Below are 21,956 nucleotides of genomic sequence, written 5' to 3'. Positions count from 1 at the left end.
ATAACTGGATTTCTTTTGAAACTTGGCTCAAGGCTCATGGTTTAATTAAGGCAATCTGTTGGAACCCTGAGAAAGTGTATAGAAAATAAGAATAAAGATGGTAACAGATAGGGGGCTAAATGATATGAAGCATTACAAGGATTATTTGTAATCTCCCTAGAATCACAGGTGGGATCATGGGGGTAGAAATTTAATAATAAAAGAAAGTAAAATAAAATAGGACTAGCTATGTTTAGCTCAGATAAATTAATCAGTATATATATATTTACTTCAACTTTTTAAAGAAGGTCATATATACAAAAGTATAGGTTTTCTTGCGCTTTGACTATTTTTTTCATGTGATAGATTAATATATAGAATAGAATAACAGAGTTGGAAGGGATCAGGGAGGTCTTCTAATCCAACCCCCTGCTCAGGCAGGAAACCCTGTACCATTCCAGACAAATGGTTGTCCAATCTCTCCTTAAAAACCTCCAGTGTTGGAGAATTTATAACTTTGGGAAGCAAGTTGTTCCACTGATTAATTGTTTTAAGTGTCAGGACATTTCTTTTTAGTTCTAGGTTGCTTCTCTCCTTGATTAGTTTCCACCCATTGCTTCTTGTTCTACCCTCGGGTTCTTTGGAGAATAGCTTGATTCCCTATTCTTTGTCACAACCCCTGAGATAGTGGAACACTGCTATCATGTTACCCCTAGTCTTTCTTTTCATTAATTATGTTAATCCTATGTTGCTTTGAGTAGACATAATGTCATTTCCCTCCAATAAAAACATAATGTGAACCATGGATTATTTTCCTCTTTGCCAGGAAACAAAGTTATTGAGCGATGAATTGAAGTGGACGCAAATAACCTAAGTGGTGATATTAATGATAAAGCTCTATGTTGCTTAGCTTCAAGGTACTTGCAGTAGCACTTTGTCCGATCAGTTTATGTATGTAAGCTGATCAAGCCAGGACATCATGCCTTAATGATTTGAGATGAGGGGATTGAGCCATAAAGCATTGGGTTCCCCCCCCCCCTTTGTGGTGTCAAATCACTGGAATAGCCTCCCCTTGGAAGAATTAGTCTCACCTTGTTAGTGACAGCCTTCCAGGAGTTGGTGAAAACCAAACTCTTCCAGAAAACCTTTGGGGGTTGATTGGCCACCACTGAATAATTTCCATTATATTGAATTAATGGAATGGTCCCAATTTATTGTATTTGCTTTGATATAAATATTATAGTTTAATCATATTTTGGGATATGCTGGTTATTTGGCTGTGACTTATTTATCATAATTTTTAGACTCAATTTTTAATTTATTTTTTTGCTATTGTCCACTGTAAGTCACCATAGATTTGTTGGCAAATAAATTTGAATAATAATGATAATTATCATCACAGAAATATTCAATTCAGGTAATTGTATTATGCTTTTTAAGTTTCAATTTCATGTTTAAACAGGACACAGATGCTTGTTAATATATAGTTACGGTGGTTAAAAATTTGTGCTGGCTTCTAGTTCTGATTTAGGTAATTTAAAAGAAAGAAGAAATAATTAAATAACAACAAACCATCATCTTTCTAGACAGAACAAATTAAACCCTTTACATAATGAGATTATGCGAAGCAATATCACAAACATTATCAATTCAAAAGCAAATTAGTTTTCTTACTGTGCTTCTATTTCAAATGAAACATGTTAGAAAAGTAGCCTTGGTTGCTGAATCAATTTCAGATTATTTTTAACTTAAATTAAAACATGTATTGCAAGCATATGTTTGATTAAAGTAGCTTGAGATAAGACTTCTTAAAGTATGCTTATAGTGTAAGCATAAAATGTAACCAAAACTTCAGTTTCCAGAGAACAGTTCTATTTCTTTGCTTTCTCTTTTATCTCTAGGAAACATTTTTCCTCTGCTAGTGACAATTCAATACTTCGAATTGATAGCAATTTGAAGTATTCTTGGGAAAGTTATTTAAAATTCCTTAATCATACTAAAAATGAACAATCTAATTCTACAATCTTTTATAATTAAGTTCCCTAAACAGGGAAAATACCTTGTATCAAACTATAATTTAATTATGTTTAAACATTACTAAGGGTAATCCAAATAAGAATTCAGAGTAGGTATTTACAAATGGATCTGGGCAAAGAAAATTATTTCAATCAGTTTGCTCAGTTCTCAAGAATTATTTTTAATTTCTGTTTGTAAACATCTTTATGAAATTCTATGTCCATGGTAGTCCTTTTCTCATGTGGAGATAGACTGTCCTAAAAAAGCAGAAAATGTAGAAGGATCCAATCTGGATTGGTCATCAGGTCCAGAGGTTAAGGCTTCCAAGCTTTCAAAATCCTGCTGGAGACCATTCTTAGGGAACTTCTCTGTCACCAGAATCTCTCTTGGACAGTGACATGCGGTGAGCTTCATGGCCAGTGAGGCAAGCGTGAAAGCCCCGCCGAAGCCCCGGCGCCGTGTCCGCCATAGAGCGGGGCCTTCACTGGCCATGAAGCTTACCACACGTGACTCGGCAGTTCAAACTCTGCTTTGCAGCCCAAGCTTTCTCCTCCCAGCAACTTGGCCTGTTGGACACAGTGGTGGCGGGGGAGGAATGGGCTGGGTGGGCTGGCTGGCTGGGGAGGGAGGAGCCCTTTAAAGCCCTGCTGCCGTGCCTTCCAAGCAAGACTTCCTTTCGGCTCGCGGTTTCCCTTGCCTGCCTTAACCAAAGCTTGGCGCCCTGCCTCTGCTTTCGCACTCTCCCTCTCTCAGCTGTGCAGCAGCTTCGGCGGCAGCTCTCGGCCTATGGCAGCAACATTGCGCAGGCTGTGGAAGGAGAAGGAGGAGGAGGGGGGAACCAAGAGAGGCTTTTACTGGGCGTGCGCCCCACAGCCAGGACCGTCATTGCGCCTCAAGCCGCGTTTCTTCCTGCAAAGCCCTTCGGGCAACCTGAGAGCTCCGCCTGATGCCCGAAGTGCTTTGCAGGAAGAAACGCGGCTTGAGGCGCAATGACGGTCCTGGCTGTGGGGCGCACGCCCGGTAAAAGCCTTTCTTGATTCCCCCCTCCTCCTCCTTCTCCTTCCACAGCCTGCGCAATGTTGCTGCCGTAGGCCGAGAGCTGCCGTCGAAGTTGCTGCACAGCTGAGAGAGGGAGAGTGCAAAAGCAGAGGCAGGGCACCAAGCTTTGGTTAAGGCAGGCAAGGGAAACCGCGAGCCGAAATGAAGTCTTGCTGGGAAGGCGTGGCAGCAGGGCTTTAAAGGGCTCCCCCATCCCCAGCCAGCCAGCCCACCCAGCCCATTCCTCCCCCGCCACCACTGTGTCCAACAGGCCAGGTGTCTCACGTTTATGGCGGACATAAACGCGAGACACCTGGCCTGTTGAGACACAGCGGCGAGAACGTCCCTGCCGCCTCCGCGCTCCACCGCCTCGCCCCCCGCCTTCTCCAACCCCACCGCTGTGAAGAAAGAAAAAACACACACACACACAAACCTCACAATAAAAAAATTACAAATTAAATTATAATAAATTTGAATCCTCCCCCCTCCCTCCATCCGATCCACCTTTTCCAGCTGTGGAAACTCTCTCAACTCTCCTCTTGTCCGCCCAACGTAAGCGTGCTCAACGTAAGCATGCTCATAAGGCATGATTCGCTGCTCCCCGATCAGGAGGCGGGAGAATCAGTGCCTCTTTTGCATATGAAAGTTTTCGCTTGTTAACTCCTCCTTAACTTTTAAAAGGCGAACAATTCCTTAGGCAAAAGAGGCCCCGAGTTCTCTGGCCTCCTCCCATAGTTAACACTGAGAGCAGACACCAAGCCACTGTGACTTTGAATCTGGTAGCAACTACCCTGGCTTTAATTATTTTAAAAAAAATATTTAAAATTCTTTCTTTTCCCTTAGGAGACTGGTGAGGCCCCGCCTCCCCTGCCTCTAGTGACTGCACGTCCCTGCTCTTGGAATCTCTTGTTTGGTTAGGGCCATGATGGCAAACCTATGTCACATGGAAGTGGTATACAGAGCAATTTCTCTGGGCACACAAGACATCACCCATTGCTCTTCCAGGTGCCAGCATGCCAGCCAGCTGGTCTTCATGCACCTGGGAGCACCGGAAATTGGAAGAGCAGCCACCCAGTGTGCATATGTGCACCAGGCAACTGCTCTTCTGGTTTCTGGTGCATACATGCGCACCAGCCACCTGGCTTGTGCATGTTCTAGGAAGATCATCTTCTGGTTTCCGGCACACACATGCGCACCAGCCACCTGGTCTTCCAGTTTTTGGTGTGCATATATGCGTAAAGACCAGTTGGCTGGTGCGCATGTGTGTGCCGGAAACCAAAAGATCATCTTCCCAGCACATGAACCAAGCAGTTGTTTTTCTGGTTTCTGGCAGATCAGCCAGCTGATCTTTGCACATGCATGCATGCTAGAAACTGGAAGACAAGGTTCCCAGTATACATGCATGTGCCAGAAACTGGTTTTAGCATTCAGTGCAGAAATGGTATGCCAACACTGGGTTAGGGAATAAGTACATACTGTATATAACAATTGTGCTCTGGCTCTTTTCTATCACAACAAGCAGTTGTGGCTTTTAAACTTTTGACAGTTGCCCTTCTTCTTTGGTCTGTGCTCCTGGAAAAAGAGTGCTCTCATCTTCTGTGAGCTGACATCACGTAACTTTAACCGTCCAGAAGATGACGATGACTTCATACAGAATGTCACTAGAGTCTCCTTTGAAAGAATATGATTGAAACTCTACATAGAGTGTTATATCTGAAAGCACTTGTATATTGAGTGACGGAATTAAATAGCCCAGAGTTTTGATCTAGACTTGTCCCTTAGCAGGAGCTGTTCAAAAGATCAAGAGAGCCTGTGGAAAGATACTTATCAGCTTCAAAAGACTTTGTGTACATAGCTAATTTTATACTTCTCTGTCTATTCCTCCAGATACCATAACTTCCTCTCCCCCCCACAAAAAAAGCAGTCTGTTCTATAATAGAACACAATGGCTATTCATGTGGAAAATCAATACTACAAAATCACTTTGTAACCTGTCTAAGGCAATATGCTCTTGGCTCCTTAGTGAATGTCAGGTGCTGAGGCTGAATTTTAAAAAGGCCTTTTACTCTTTCACGACATCCAAGGTAATTTCACGCCATTTGCTCCTTGCAGGTTCAAATATGGGTTGGTCCTTTCAAGATCCTGCTCTTGGGAAGTCCATTCACAGGAAATAGAAGCCCACTCCCATCCCTTATTTCGAGTTCACGTCAAAATATCTTGATTTCCACCCCTAAGATTTCATCATCATCTACAGAAGCTTTTGTTTCATTTCATTTAGTTTTTTTATTATTATTTTATAATAATTATTATGTATATTTCTATAAAAAGTTAAAAAGTGAAGAAATACAAAATAAATTCATATAATTGCCAAGTATCCCTATCATGAATATTAACACAGCCAAGCAATGAGGTTCTTAAGACTCTCAAGGTCCTTCTGGCCTGGGCATTGAGTGTTTGTGGTCTTACAAAGGCCTCCAGTGCTAGGATCATCTTGATCTCTGAGGGGGAAAATGTTCCAGACGCCAAGGCCTCCAGAAGAGAAGACATGTCTCCTGATCTTCACCAGCTGACATTCCTTGGCTGATGTGACCCTTAACATGCTGGATTGAACCAGATGGGTAAAAATGAATGGGGGGGAAATGGTCCCTTAGCTTGGGTGAAATTAACTTACCTTTGCTATCGGTTTCTCAGCATGTGCAGAGCATCAAAAATGGACATGATGAGGTCTGGGTGGGTGGGCAGAGCCTGCAATAGAGCTCATCTGCAAAGGTAAGCAAACAGCGAGGGGGAGAATCTGTTGTGCCTCGTGACTTAGATTAGCTAGAAAGCATGAAATCCTGTTTTCTAACTAATATAAATTGTGCATCACAGTTGATCATCGGAAATACCGATTCACCAGAACCAGTAGCATTTTTACTACCGGTTTGGGTGAACCAGTCCGAACTGGTAGCATTTCACCCCTGTCCGTTAGGTAATAGCCATGAAGAGTTTTAAAGGTGGCAAGCAGCACCTTGAACTGCATCTGAAAGCATAGTGGCAGCCAATTTAGCTCATGTACCTGTGGTGATGCATGTGTCAAATATCCAACTACTTTTGCTATCTGTGCATACTCATTCTGCACCAGTTGAAACTTCTGAAAGTACTTCAAGGAAAACCCCAGGGAGAGTGCATTGTAGTAATTCAGACAACAGGTCACAAGGGTATGAGTGACTGTGAGAAATGAAGCATACAATACATGAGGATCTTTTTCTTTCTTTAACTTTAGCCAGATTACTGGATCCTAGTTTTGCTTTCACTAAAGGGAGAATTGAGGAAACAATTATCCCTACTTTTTTCCCCTTTGCGGAGTGTACATCTGCAAAGGAACAATACTCCAATTAGTCACACCCCATTATAGACCTGATATTGAAAATATTAAATGGAAGCTCTTTTGTATGTAGTTTGTGGAAAGAAAGAAAGAAAGAAAGAAAGAAAGAAAGAAAGAAAGAAAGAAAGAAAGAAAGAAAGAAAGAAAGAAAGAAAGAAAGAAAGAAAGAAAGAAAGATGGAAGGAGGGAGGGAGAATGGGAGGGAGGAAGGAGTGGTGGGTTTCTACTGGTTGAGATCGATTCGGCCAAACCGGTAGTAGTTTGGTGGCCTGGGTCACTGGAACCAGCAGTGATCCAGGCGTGTCATACCACCGAACCAGTTCTCCTAGTGGCACTGTAGGCACTGCCATCTTGTTTTTTTGCATGCACTGAGCAATTTTTATTGCATTTATGGTCAACTGCGCATACACTGAACCTGCAGTAATACCAGCAGCAACCCACCCCTGGAAGGAAGGAAGGAAGGAAGGAAGGAAGGAAGGAAGGAAGGAAGGAAGGAAGGAAGGAAGGAAGGAAGGTCCTGCCAACCTGGCATGTTACCCCAGGAGAAATAATAATTTCCTTCTTTCTTCCTAAGAAGTCCAGTGCTGATGCCAGTACATTCAACCATTCCTACAGAAATAAGTTGCCATTTTTCTTCAACTGGGCAGGGTGTTGTTTTTTTCCCTCCACAAAAATAAAATAAAGCCCTATGAATTCAATCTTCATCCCCGCCATGGATGAGGATTAAGAAAACAGGATCAGACAGAAATAGTGTGGCAGGAACAAAAGGCACTTTGCCCAGAATCCTGCAATCCTGATTAATTAGCATGGTTATACTTGAAGGAAGAAAAGCAAAAGTTTGAAGAAAAGTGTTCACTACCCATATCTTCTATTAGAAATTTAATAGATATGTAATATTTTTTTTAAAATACAAATGCATTTGTATTAAAATTGCATCTCTAGAGATTTTGAAATATCAGAGAAATAGCACAGAAAATTGTACAACAGTTACAGGCTAGAATTAGTTCAAGAACAATGAGGAAGCTTAAGTATAAAAAATATTGACTAAGTTTGATTATGTGCCATCAAGCTGGTGTCAACTCTTATTGATCATATAGATTTTCTCCAGGAGGATCTGTCCCCAGCCTAGACCTTCAGATTTTCCAATAGTATTCCATCACCACTATAATTGACTCAATCCACCTTGCTGCTGCTCACTGCCTTTTTCTTTTTCCTTCTACATTTCCCAGGATTGTAGAGAAAGGAAAGATTGATCAGCTCACCTTCTTATATTAGCAAATGATTTCCAGTCTATTCTCTTTTCACATCTAGCAGCAGCACCGCTACAGCAAGAGAAGAAACAAACTGGGAATTATAGGTTACCAAATAAGAAACTCGTAAATGCTACTGTAATGACAGGGCAGCTGTGGTAGATTTAAACCTGATTGGGAGCAAATAGACTTGCCATGGTGCATGACTGGCAGCACTAGGTGAGAACTGTGGGTGTCAAAGTAATGCCAGGAGAAACATATACATTCAGGGTCTAAAGCAAGGGTGTCAAACGTACATTGTCACGGCAATGTTACATGATGTATCAGGACTTTCCCCCCCTTTACTAAACCGGCTGTGGGCATGGCTAGTGCGTGACACGTTTGGCCCATGGGGTGGGAGTTTGACAGCCCTGGTCTAAAGGGTTTTCATCATAAAACCCAAAAATTCAGGCCATGTTCTAAGTCCTTGTAGATGTGGTTTTCCTATGTAATGTAAGTTAGCCACCATAAAACAAAGCAAACTTTTGGAACTCCTGAGCTCATAATATGAGTTCTTGTCTAACTTATATGGACAGCAAGTTGAGAAAGATAACTATTACTTATTATTACTATTACTTGTTTTATGATTATTTCTCATGCTTAATTTGTCCATAGTTTCAATATTAAAATAATAGAGTCATTGACTAAGATGGGTAGCTATAGAAATTCAAGGAAGGGAGGAAGGAAAGAAGGATGGAAGGAAGGAAGGAAGATAGGAGGAACAATCTCATTCAAATAGAACTAGAATTCTTTTAAAACAAAAGTTTTGTCTTTTACACTTAAGTGATAGCAATAGCAGTAGACTTATATACCGCTTCATAGGCCTTTCAGGCCTCTCTAAGCGGTTTACAGAGAGTCAGCATATTGCCCCCAACAATCTGGGTCCTCATTTTACCCACCTCGGAAGGATGGAAGGCTGAGTCAACCCTGAGCCGGTGAGATTTGAACCGCTGACCTGCTGATCTAGCAGTAGCCTGCAGTGCTGCTTTTAACCACTGCGCCACTGCGTGATCAACTTACTGTGGAAATATAATAGAACTGTGATGGCAAATCTATGGCACGCATGCCACAGGTGGCATATGGAGCCATTTGTTAGGGCATGAGAGGCGTTGCCCTGTTAGCTGGCCAGCTGTTTTTCTCCCTCCGGAGCCTTCAGAAGCCTCTCTGGGGGGGGGGGGTCGAGCATGCATGCTGGGTTGCACGTGTATGCGTGATGGGTCACACGCATAACATTATGGGTGTGGCATGCCTGTGCATGACACACACACCCCCGTGCTGCTCCCGCTTTTGCCATGGGAGTCAAAAAAGGTTAGCCATCACTGTGACAGAATTTCCATCCAAACATAGTATATGTGAGGTCACTGGGAACTAAAAGAGAGGTATAACTGTATATCTTGCTGGTTTTAAGGGAGGTATACTTGTGTTTGAAAGTATGGAACAAATGCAAAATATAGACTACCATTTTTTTTTAGTAATCATACTCTTCTCTTTTAAAGCAAGTAACATTATGCAAAGTAGAATACAATTTAAAAAAACAAGAAAAAATAAAAGTTATTGGATTAGAAAAGGAAGCCTAGCAAGATCAATTTGCTAGTTGCTAGTCATCATGCCTCTCTCTTTTGTTATGACCTTTGAAACCATCTTAGCTTCCACAATATTTATACATCACATCAGTCACTGTTCTTTGTTCTTGAACTCCTTTCAGGATCTCATTAATTCAATCAGTGGTGGGATTGAAACATTTTACTACCAGTTCTGTGGGCATGCCATGGCTTGATGGGCATGTTTTGGTAAGGGTGGCAGGGGAAGGATACTGTAAAATCTCCATTCCCTTCCCACTCCTGGGGGAAGGATATTGCAAAATCCGCATTCCCTCCTGATCAGCTGGGACTCGGGAGGCAGAGAATAGATGGGGGTGGGGCCAGTCAGAGGTGGTATTTACCGGTTCTCCAAACTACTCAAAATTTCTGCTACTGGTTCTCCAGAACTGGTCACAACCTGCTGAATACCCACCTCTGAACTCAATCCAGCCACAGTTACCTTGGTTTTCTCTTCCTCTTGATATGTTCATCATTCCTTCATATGTTATCTTTACAAACTAACCAACATGCATCTGTTGTACTATTAAATCGCTTTTGTACTTAATCACCATCATTCGTATTAATAGACAGATAGAATAGATAGAATTCTTTATTGGCCAAGTGTGATTGGACACACAAGGAATTTGTCTTTGGCGCATATGCTCTCAGTGTACATAAAGAAAAATAAAATACATTCATAAAGAATCATAAGATGCAACGCTTAGTGATAGTCATAGGTAACTAATAAGCAATCAATTCTATGTACGCCATTCGCACTGCCTCCAACTCATTAATTTCTCCTAGCATGCCCAACAATTACTTCCATATTTTAAATTGTGCAGAAAGTTTTCTACAAAGCCATTTTTACTTTTTATTTTTACTTCTTTTTACTTCTTTTTTTTTTAAAGATCCTATACTACCATCACTTTCTGCCAGCACCTGCATGCCTTAATTTTTATCATTTTTTTACCATTTATGTATAATTTGCAATTATCCAATCAATTTTCCCTGTCAAATACAACTACTTTGATCTTTGATAATTAATGTTCAGGTTCAGACTGTTTGCTGCATCATTCAGTTCAAAATTGTCTGCAATGCATTTGATAATATCTCCAATATGGTAACATCTGCATGCAAACGTATATGCATATTCATGTCTCCAAACAACACAGTCAATCATCAGCACAACCATTACTTAACCATTTATCCATAAATAACCAAGGAACTGTTATACATGTATGCATTGTTTCCTGCTGAATAGGCAATCATTTGCCAAGCATTCAATTTGTTCTCTAACATATCATACATTCTTATCCCACTCAGCAGTCAACCACCAATGTTTTTCCATGCAAAATATTACATAATTCAGACTTTCAGGGGAGGGAAAGGCATATTGATTTTGACTCTAGTAAAAACAGACAATTACAATGGAAGGAAGAGCTGGCAAGTGGATCTGGACAAGGAGAGGTCTAGAGATTGCCCACAAGTTCTACATACAGTTATTCCTCACAAGGAGATTGCAAGACAGCAATGATCCATTGGCTGAAACCCTATAGTCAGGAAATGTTTCCTACTATCTAACTAACTTTGCTTCCTTGTAGTTTCTGGTTCTGCCTTCTCGACCATAGAATATGAGTTCTTCTGTGTGACAGGCCTTCAGCTATCAGCCAAGATATGAATCCTTCCTTCCTTCCTTCCTTCCTTCCTTCCTTCCTTCCTTCCTTCCTTCCTTCCTTCATTCATTCATTCATTCATTCATTCATTCATTCATTCTTCATTCAATTTATTTAGCCATCCAACTCAACCAAGTGAGACTGGATGGCTTACAATTTTAAATGTATAAAACAATTTAGAAAACCTTAACCCAATAAAACCTTCCACAAAATAAAAAAGTACAAACAGCAACCATGATGATTAATCAACTAATTGTAAAGCCAAGTAACAGGGCTCTTAACACATGCCATGCCCCAGGCTCAGGTACATAGCCAAGTTTTTAAAGCTTTAAAGTCAAGAGGGTTGAGTCCATTCTAATCTGTGAGGGGAGAATATTCCATAAGGGAGGATCTACTGTATATAGATACAGTATATACATATTTCTGTATATCAGAAAAAGGCAGTGGTGGGCTGCTGCCAGTTTGGACCGGTTCACCTGAACCGTGCTTGGCCCCTCCCACCCGCCCTGACACTATCTGGTCCTAGAAATCTCACTTTCTGGCTTGCTCGCCCCACCCTGCAGCCCAGCTGATTTGCGTGCCTCTCCAGTTCTACTAACCGTGGCTAACCTAGCAGGTATGCAGGAAGTCACCTTCATTGAAAAAGCCTTGATTTGGGTGTAGTGCACAAGCATGGATGTTGCACTGGATAGCACACATGTGCGAAGTGGGTGTGCCCACACACTCACATCTTTGGTGAACTGGTTGTTAAAGTATGTGCAGCCCACCTCTGGAAAAAGGCCATCTTCTAGTTCTCAACAGATCTGTAAAATGCCCAATCTATTGGATCAGATTGGTTGGGTAGATACTGTTTGAAAAACATGGGCCCTCTGATACCCAGTCCATACCATATCTTTCCTGAGTTTTCATTTTGGTAGACCAAACACATCCAGATGTTGTAACTTGTCTTCTAAGTGGAAGACTAAGACTAAGTGGAAGTGAAAGGTGCTTATCAAATAAGCACCTTTCTCATTCATTCCTTGATCTTTGAATGATGCACCAATTTGTTCTGTATTTCTTACCTTGCTTGTTACCTATCACGTCACCTAGCAATATAATTTTTCCTCAGATCACATTCATGCAGAATCTTGAACAACTCATATTTTTCCATTTATTCCATTTCCACAATTCACAAGAGCACAAGGTGCACTCCAACATAATGCTTCCTACATTCACAGCAATTTAGATGACACCAATCGGTACTGACATACATAGCACTTTCATTAATAATTAAATGCACACCTTTACTTCTCTGCTTGTACTCATTAATTCCACTCCCTAAGATCAAACTACCTTCATCGAGTTCTAGTCTATTCTTTCTATTTTTCTTAGTTTAAAATACACACTATATGCATTATTTTCTTCCTTTAATTCATTAATGCCTGCCTTTCAGAATTTATTCCTCTTACCTTCTAAGCTGGAAACTGCCATATATCATGGTCTTCACCATATTTGACTGTCCATTATGACTTTGTTCAATCAACACTTTCACATCATGCCCCTAATAATATTAATATTATTGCTGAGAATCACTTCCCATAAGATTAATTAGATAGATGTTAGATAAATGAAAGATAGGTACATAGATAGATGATAGATAGATAGATAGATAGATAGATAGATAGATAGATAGATAGATAGATAGATAGATAGATAGATAGATAGATAGATAGGGAGAGGGAGACAGACAGAGAAAAGTATAGGCTAGATCAGTGATCTCCAACCTTTTCCATTCTGTGGACCAGTGGTGGGATTCAATTTTTTTACTACCAGTTCTGTGGGCGTGGCTTGGTGCGCATGACAGGGGAAGGATATTGTAAAATCTCCATTCCCACCCCACTCCAGGGGAAGGTTACTGCAAAATCCTCATTTCCTCCCAATCAGCTGGGACTCGGGAGGCCGAGAATAGATGGGGATGGTGCCAGGTGGTATTTACCGATTCTCCAAACTACTCAAAATTTCCTCTACTGGTTCTCCAGAACTGGTCACAACCTGCAGAATACAACCTGTGCTGTGGACAGTCAGCGGCAGTGGCAGGGGAGAGAAGGGATGGTTTTGCGCACATGCACACATGCACCACTTGCACAAATACAGCTTTAAGTACTCACCTGCTGCCCAGGGTTTGGGGACTCCTGGGCTAGATTACCAGCCTTAGTCCTGCAGGATTCCCTGACAATAATAAGGACAATAGTCATCAATTCGGGCATATACATATTGTAAACCCTGAAACTGACCTGACTGAGTCCATTTGAGGCTTCAGTGCTGCCAAATTGGAACTGAGTGATAGGGAAGGGGGAATATAGTAGCTGGGGTTTGTAGCCAAAACAAAATACTTTCTCCAGAGAACCAAGGACATTCCCACAGGTGGTCAAAGAGAATGAAGTTACCAGGCAACTGGATGACACCTTGATTGGACCATGTGACTGATGGTTTGGGGAAGGGGAAAAACTTTTACTTTTAATTAGGGGGAAACCACAGGAACATTCAGCATCAGTTTTCACCAGCCTGTGCCAATATGATGTATTCAATAAAACTGTTCTTTGAAGAATTGACCTGCCTCGGAGTTCTGTTTGCTATGGGTGTATTACCTGAAACCCTGACACATATATACCCAGGATACCTCAAGTACAACCAAAGCAGAGTTTTACTATCAAGTTCCTTTTATTGTTTTATGCAAGCTTGGATCTCTTGACAGTACCTTCCAAGTGAACATATTGTTGCCCACATTCAATCAACTCAGAGTTATGTTCAATGCCTTGACATTCATCCCAGATGTTATAGCTTTTTAAAAAAATACTTTTTTATATTGTTGTTTTATTTATTTACATCCACAGTATATAGACTCTCAGCAGCTGTTGGACAGTGCTTAACATATTAAATATCAGCCAAACTGACAAGATGACAGCACACAGTCAATCTCTCTCTCTGTCTCTGTCTCTGTCTCTGTCTCTGTCTCTGTCTGTCTCTCTCTCTCTCTCTGTCTGTCTCTCTCTCTCTCTGTCTCTCTGTCTCTCTGTCTCTCTGTCTCTCTGTCTCTCTGTCTCTCTGTCTCTCTGTCTCTCTGTCTCTCTGTCTCTCTGTCTCTCTGTCTCTCTGTCTGTCTGTCTGTCTGTCTCTCTCTCTCTCTCTCTATCCACACACACACACACACACACACACACACACACACACACACATATATGTGCCACAATAAACAATTGTTTATTTTGTGCTATATTGTTCCCAAATGTGATGTTTGATTTTACAGTAGTTGACTTAATGAAGGGAAAGTATTATATAAGACATATGGCTATATGAGCATTCTGTCTATGATTGTATATCTGTAATGACCTATTCACACATTATATCATCACTTCATGTGCTAGCTTAAAGGTGTCATTTTTTCTAGGGATAGGGGTTAAATTACTGTATCAAACCAATTGCTACTAAGAAAGACAACTCTATTCATCTTAAGTATATCTCTGTATTGTTTATACAAGAAGATGACAACCATCTTTTTCAGTGAAGTTTCTGAACTTACATCTTTGTTCCCCCTACTGTAGATCAATTTTGAATAGTCTTTGAGCCCAAGTTGAAAACCAGACCCTCATGGTGTATTGGGCTCCAACTTATTGCCCTCTAGGCATAGCCAACTTTTGATAGGAAATTGTAAATCTATTCCTGTCAGCAGGAAGCTGTCTTAAAAATGTTTTTAAATTTTCATATTTTAATCTGAAGTATAGCAATAGCAATAGCTATTAGCTATTGCTAATCTGAAGTATCTGCCGATGGATACAGAGTAGATTGTCCAGGATTCCCATAAATGATCTTCAGATGTTGCAGAATCATTCCAAAACAGACATTTTAAATATTCTTTTAATATCATTTTAATATCGTGTTGCTCCCTTTTTTTGCTCTTTGGAAATTTTAAATTTATCAGACTTGAACATTCTGATTCTACAAAAAACCACCCTACTTGGAACAGCTTATATCCTTCAACGTTACCTTAACAGTTCCTAGGTCCCTGGTTAGGACTTCAGATGTTGAGCTACCAACCATCCCCAAAGGCTGTGAATCTCACCAAAGATTAACATAATAATAATAATAATAATAATAATAATAATAATAATAATAATAATAATAATAGCAGCAGCACTGGAATTACATTTAAAACAGTTAAAATTGACAAAATCACCATCAGTCAAATGCAAAAAGCCGCACTGCTTGGATCTGCCCGCATATTACGAAAATACGTTACGACGTCCTAGGCCCCTGGGTGGGGCCCGACTAGTAACCAATGCCAAATCTGGTGAAACAACTGGCCACTGTGATACAATTGTAGTATAATAATAATAACAGTCCGACTAGTAACCAATGCCAAATCCGGCGAAACAACTGGCCGCTGTGATACAATTGTATAATAACAGTCATTGCACTGTTTTCTCTAACAATACTGCATAATTCAGGCCATGGCTATGAAACATCAGAAACATCTGCCAGACTATCCCACTTTCTTTATATGGATAATCTGAAGCTATATGGAAAAACACCATCTGAAATATAATCACTGCTCAACACTGTTCATTTATAGCCAAGATATTGCAATAGAGTTTGGATTGGACAAATGTGCTCACAAATTGGACTCACTATCAAACAAGGAAAAATGGTAATAACTGAAGGAATCAAGATGCCCCATGAAAATAACATTAAGAGTCTGGACGAAGATGATTGTTACAAATACCTGGGTATCTGATAAGCTGATAACATCAAGCACACCGAAGTCAAGAAAAAGATTAGAGGTGAATATGTCACCTCTTAAAGATCTTAAAGTAAAAACTAAATTGAGGAAACACCATCAAGGCAATCAACACCTGGGCAATACCACTTATTAGGTACACAGCTGCAATAATGAACTGTACTCAAACAGAATTAAAAACAATGGATAGGAAGACCAGAAAAATAATGACAATGAATCATGCCCTTCATCCACTCAGCAACTTCGTCAGACTCTACCTACTAAGTCAAATAGATGGGCTTGGAATGTTGCAAGTACATCAGAAAATTGAAGAAGAAAAAAGGGCTTTGGGAGCATATCTGAAGGACAATGAAGAAGATGCACTGAAGTTAGTATGCAAGGAAGGCTTGCTGACTACTGGAAAGACCAAACTGGCCTACAAGAAAGACCAAATGAAGAACAGAATGGACGCATGGGAAGACAAAGCACTACATGGCCAGTACATTTTTAAAAGTAGCTTGGAAATTAGATAATAACAAGACCTGGCAATGGCTAAGAGCACGAAAGTTAAAGAAAGAGACCAAGGGATTAATTCTAGCTGCACAAGACCAATCCTTAAGGACAAATGAATACATAGCCAGAATTGAGAAGACAACAGACAGTAAGTGCTGCCTATGCAAAGAAGCTGAAGAAACACTGGAACACCGGATAAGTTGCTGCAAGAAGATTGCACAGACCGACTACAAGCAGTGGCATGACAAAGTAGGAATGGGGCATTGGAAAATCTGCAAGAAATATCATTTGTCTGTAAGCAAGAACTGGCGGGACCATAGAAAAAGTCATGGAAAAAGTGATGATGGGGTTTCAGAATTCAGACAGACAAGCACCTGCCACATAACACCTTGGACTTAACAGTTATCAATAAGAAAGAAAAAAAGTCTGGATAGTGGATGTGACAGTGCCTAGACACAGCAGAATAGAAGAGAAAGATAACTGTAGAAGATAACAAAATACAAAGACCTACAAATAGAAATAGAACAACTATGACAAAGGCAAGCAAGGATGGTACAATAGTAATAGGTATGCAATCACAAAACAACTGTAGCACCACTTGAATGCCATAGGCATTGACAAATTCACCATCAGTCAATTTCAGAAGGGGGCTTTACATGGAATTGCTTCCATCTCATGATGATATCTATAGCACCATCAAACATCCAGATTTGCCTATCCCATGTCCTTGGTAAGGACGATAGGTAGTCAAAAATGCCAAATCTAGTCTGAACATTTGACTCACTGTGCGATGATCAACAACATCAACAACAACAGCAACAACAACAACAATAATAATCTCTAAAACTATTTCCCTAAAATAATTTGGCATACCTTCCTAGAATGCTTCTATTTTACCAAGCTAGTCTCGTTTCCAACATATTCACACAATGATTTGTGTTGCAGTTATTGCTTTCTCATACACTTAGAGTCTGGGGAAGGCTTGGACAAGAGCTCTGCATTGGAGGCAGAGAGGGGGCCAAGGCCACCTGGTAGTTATTTGCTGCCTCTGGAGCCTCCGGAGTCTAACATCAGCAAGGCCGAAGAACAGTGGGAGTCTGTTCCCAGTGTGCACATGCGCACAGCTGCCAGAAGGCAAGAACAATTAAGAAAACAGGATCGACTTAGGAGTAAGGCTTGGAGAAGATTGGCCTCTCCCATAAGACATAAAAGAGGAGTGAACAGGACGTGAACTTTTGCAGGAAGCAATTATTTCATCTGGTTGGTTGAAGCTTTGAGAAGTTATGTTTGACTCTGTACTAAGTTTGGTCTTGCAAAACTAATTTGGCAATTAGGTCTCCGGAAGCATTTCAAGGAGGATAAGATGGGTGCTTATTAGCATTCTCCTGAAAGACGGTGGCAAGTTGAGCAGACATCTGTCGGAATCTTCACAGACTGACTGTGAAGCCTTGCAGGCTGTGAATGACCATAATTCACAACCGTATAAATAAAAGAGGGTTTTGGGGACTAAAATTGTGATTTATGCTTTCACAAGAAGCCTAGGTCAGAACATGGCAATATGCTTTATTAAGCAGATCATGGTCCAAATAAGCCTGGTTTATGAACAGGCATGAGATCCACAGCTTTCACATATACAAGCATACATTTCAGATTGAATATGCTGTCTCTTCACAGGACTTTGGGGCAATCCAGTACAGATTCCCAAAACTGCTTTTGCTGTCATAAATATAACTCCCCATCTTACAACCTCCTAACAGCTGTCATGGATCTCTAGAAAAAAAATGGCACACCAGGAGCATCACCCGTTTTCTCCCTGCTGCTACACTGTTGCCTTCTTGACAGCCTGGTAATGAATATTTAGTACATTAGTAGAATGCTATTTTAGAGAAGGTTTAAGAGGAACATAGTTTGCCCATAAAATTATAATGGCAGGAATAATGGGAAAGACAAATTTAAACTGTCTTCCCAACTGCTTAGAAGGCTATTAAAAGAGCAATTTAATTGGAAAACATGGAACACAGGGAGAATTCATTCTTCATTCAGCCATACCCACTTTCCAGTTTGTACCTGTCTGTCAAAAGAGGCAATGGAACATGAAGTGATCCCAGCATGAAGAAGAATATGTAAATCAGTGTTTTTCAAACTTGGCAACTTCCCCAGGCTGGCTGGGGAATTCTGGGAGTTGACGTCCACATATCCTAAAGCAGCTGAGGTGGAAAAACATTGCTACAAACTTATTGTCACTAGTTGCTGAACCAAAGGTGATATTCAGCAGGTTCTGACCAATTCTGGAGAACTGATAGCAGAAATTTTGAGTAGTTCAGAGAACTGGTAAATACCACCTCTTTGCTCCCATCTATTCCCTGCCTCCTGAGTCCCAGTTGATAGAGAGGAAATGGGGATTTTGCAGTATCCTTTCCCTGCCAAGCCCACCAAGCCACACCCACCAGCTATGCTATGCCCACCAAACCACGTCCACAGAACCGGTAGTAAAAAAAATTGAATCCCACCACTAATCTGAATGTATTTTGTGCAGAAGAGTTAGTGTGCTCATGCATGCAGAAGTATGTGTATTTGCAGCACTGTGTAAATGTGTTGGAGAGGGGAGACAAAAGGACATTCAATTGCTTGGATGTGTTTGCTATTACATTCATACATATGTGCGTACATCATACATACATGTATGTATGTGGCCTCTGATTACCATTGTATTTGACCTTGGGAGAAAAAACGATTGCCTAGTCTCTTACTAGCTGATGTGCAAAAGTAGACCTGTATATGAAAGAGGGATTAGCACAATTGCACACAATTTTCTTTTTAAAATAATCTTTCTGCCCTTGCAGTCAAATCTCTTTAGACACAGAGCACACATTATTTCTCTTTTTTGTTCTCCACTATAGCCTTATGCAAGACAATAAGCTAAATAAATCATAGGAGGGAGACAACATTCCTGCTGCTTTAATTTTTATCCGACTGTAAATTATTTTAACAACCAATTAAAAAAAAAATCAGCCTTCCATAGTGTGTTTAACATCCATTATCCCCAGTCAAAATGTTACTGATTTGCATTATGGGAGATTATGCAAATTTGTAAATAATCAATCAAAATCATACTTCTGCCGTGCCCTTCATGCAGGATATCCCAAGGCACTAAAAGGGAGTCATAAAATTAGCAGCTGAGTAAATAAGACAGTCAAAGAAAGGCGCCTTTAGACTGCAATTAAACAGTGAAAACATGGGTGACAGGGAATCGCAAGACTGAAGTGGTGTTTAGCAAAGACTGCATTAATTCAAAAGCACCACTTTAGATATTTTTTTAATCAAGCAAATAAAACCGAGCCTTGAGAAAAAGAAGAAATTACAATGACAGCAATGACCCAAAAGCAATAAGTGGCAATCTAATTCAAGATAAACAACTCAACTAGGTGTACATTCAAGATCTACTTTATTCCAGAGGCTTCATCTTTTAGTATGGCAATGGAAAAGCAAGGATTTCTACTTTTCGATGATTCATTGAAAGAGTCTCAATTTGGGAAGGGTGTGTGTGTGTAAAGTTTGCATGTTTGTGTTACATTGCTCAGTTTATTGATAGTATACCTTAACTTTAGGGGTATTTTTCAGATAAAGTATGAAAAAAATCCCCTTGCATTCTCTCTCTTACAGTGTGCCTGAGAGTCAGTTTGGTGTAATGGTTAAGGTGCTAGGCTGGAAACCAGGAACCTGTGAGTTCCAGTTCTGCCCTAGGTATGAGGCCAGCTAGGTGTCCTTGCACCAATCTCTCCCTCAAAAAAGAGGAGGAGGGGGGGGGAGGGGGAGGAGGAGGAGGAGGAGGAGGAGGAGGAGAAGAAGAAGAAGAGGAGGAGGAGGAGGAGGAGGAGGAGGAGGAGGAGGAGGAGGAGGAGGAAGAGGGGAAACCATTCTGAAAAATCTTGCCAAGTAGATTGCAGTGATTTGTTCAGGCAGTTACCAGAATGAACAATGGCTCAAAGTTTAGAGCGGGGGGAGGGGACACCTACCGTCAGCAGATAGCAAAGTTCCTCTGAACTGCCCATGTTTAATCAACTAATTAGTATCACTAATATGACTGATTATGCCATTGTAAACTCTTGTTTCATCTAAACATTATTAAATCTTAACAAAAGAATAAAAATGTGAATTAGAATCCAGATGATAAAGTCCAATTATGCTGTCTGGAATTAAGTAATTAAATAAGTAGGAACCACTTACTCTGTAGATAGTTATTACTTTGCATGATTCACAGTTCATTCACAACTGGATAAAAATTCTCTATTAAAATGATGAAAACGATGTTAAATGAATTGTGCCTTTATTTTATTTCTACTCAAAATAGAACCACATGCCAGCAAAGAATCTAGAGGGATTATAGCTAATAGAATCAAGCATCTGTGAAGTTCTGCTTGCACATTTGCTCTTCAAATAGTAAGGATAGCCACTTGACTTTGTACTAGTGATATGTAGTAGTGATAATCCAAAAAGCCAACAAGTGGTTTTAACAAACTTAACATTAACTGGATCTCTCAATAGAAAAGAGCAATTACTTTATTTTATTTTATAATAGGAAAACTAACGGAAGAGTCCAATACTATGTTCTGGTGTGCAGTATTTTAGGCATAGCTGCACAAGTTTTTAGTTGCTTATTTTGGAATAAGGTGGAACAACTTCCTCTAGAAGTTGTGAATTTTCCAACACTGGAAGTCTTTAAGAAGATGTTGGATAACCATTTGTGGTGTAGGGTTTCCTACCTAGGCAGGGGATTGGACTAGAAGACCTCCAACTCTTCTCTTCTATTCTCTTCTATTCTATTTATCTTTGAAGAAATAAACTGATATAACTGAGTTAGATGATACGTTTTTAGTCCTCTATTCCAAATGCAAAAAATCTCCTAAATTTCAGAGGTTGCTCTCCATCCTGCCAGCTGAGGTCTTTTCATGAAATTGAATCATAGACTGTCCACATGCAAAGCACTTACTGTGCCAGTGAATTATGATTCTAAAAGATTTATCTGATGAATAAAAATCTCTCTGTGTAAGAACACAACTAATCACAATTATGCCTAGGTTCACTGCTCATCCATCTCATAATTCTTTGTGCTGTCACACTATAAAGGAAGGAAGCAAGAGACTTATGCTAAAGATAAGCTACTGGAAGTAACTGCAACTGACAATCTGATCTATATATGAACAAATATGAATAGACCTACAAGAGGAACAATCAATGATGATGACCTCCAAATCTTTTGAATGTTAATTTCCATATTTGAGTTTTATTTATGGAAGCTGGAAGCATCTGAAGGTACCTATAACAGAAGTAAACATGGGCATATGCAGTTTTTAAAATAAGTGGTTGAAAAGGTGAGAGAGATGTTGAGGCTTATATTATCTGCCCAATCTTCAGGCGAGATTTGAGAGCCACAAATTGCAGCATTACCTGTAGGAAAGCTCTGTGAATGAGGGATTGTCCAGCTTGACAGCTAGTCTAGGAGATGAATCCAGGCAGGATTTAATTAGACTTTTTAGGCTACCTCCATCTGTTCCTAGATGCACTTTTTGATTGTTGGCTCTCATTCTATAATTCATAAATATTTCAAGACAGAAAACTCACATTTCATTACCAAAGCATTCTTCAAACTGAAGACATTGTTAAGAGGTGTTTACATCAAAAGATCAGTGTGGTATATGGAATTCATGGCAAACCACAGGGTCAAGAAAAATAAGACCTTTTTTTTTC

This window comes from Thamnophis sirtalis, unplaced genomic scaffold (genome assembly GCF_051295495.1).
Source record: "Thamnophis sirtalis isolate CommonGarterSnake01/CBP01778 unplaced genomic scaffold, rThaSir2_p1.2 scaffold_3, whole genome shotgun sequence".
Taxonomy (NCBI): domain Eukaryota; kingdom Metazoa; phylum Chordata; class Lepidosauria; order Squamata; family Natricidae; genus Thamnophis; species Thamnophis sirtalis.
This window is presented reverse-complemented; position numbering follows the sequence as displayed.